The following is a 483-nucleotide window of genomic DNA, read 5'->3' as shown; positions in this document are numbered from 1 at the left end:
CCACTGGCTCCAAAGGGCCCACGAAGTGATGAGCTCATTGGAGACACCTACTTTGCAGCCGGCTAAATTTGGGCGGATGACTCTCACCAGTAGGCTTGACAACCTGGTGATGAGGGCTCCGCAGAGCTTCTGCATTCCTACGGGGGGGGGGGGGGGGGGGCAAGAGGCTTCGAGGCTCTGAAATTGGCTCTGTGCAGACTGGGAACCACGACAGACCTGAGGGTGGGCCCAAGGATGCGGTGGGACCAGCACATCTGAGTGAGGAAGTTAAACGTGCTTGGGGCCAGTCTGGAGTAGGGAGGCTAAACTGAAACCATGGGGGTTGTATCCACACCATTAAAACTCGCTTCAGAGTAGGATGCCCGCAGTCAGAGCCTCTTGGGAACGCTCCCTCACCCTGCCTGGAAATCACCGGGGAGAGATCATTGGCATGCTGTGCCATGTCACGGGCAAAAACATGCTGGAAAGTGCTGAAATAACGTA

Source organism: Anser brachyrhynchus (genome assembly GCF_964034855.1).
Source record: "Anser brachyrhynchus genome assembly, chromosome: 28".
NCBI lineage: Eukaryota > Metazoa > Chordata > Aves > Anseriformes > Anatidae > Anser > Anser brachyrhynchus.
This window is presented reverse-complemented; position numbering follows the sequence as displayed.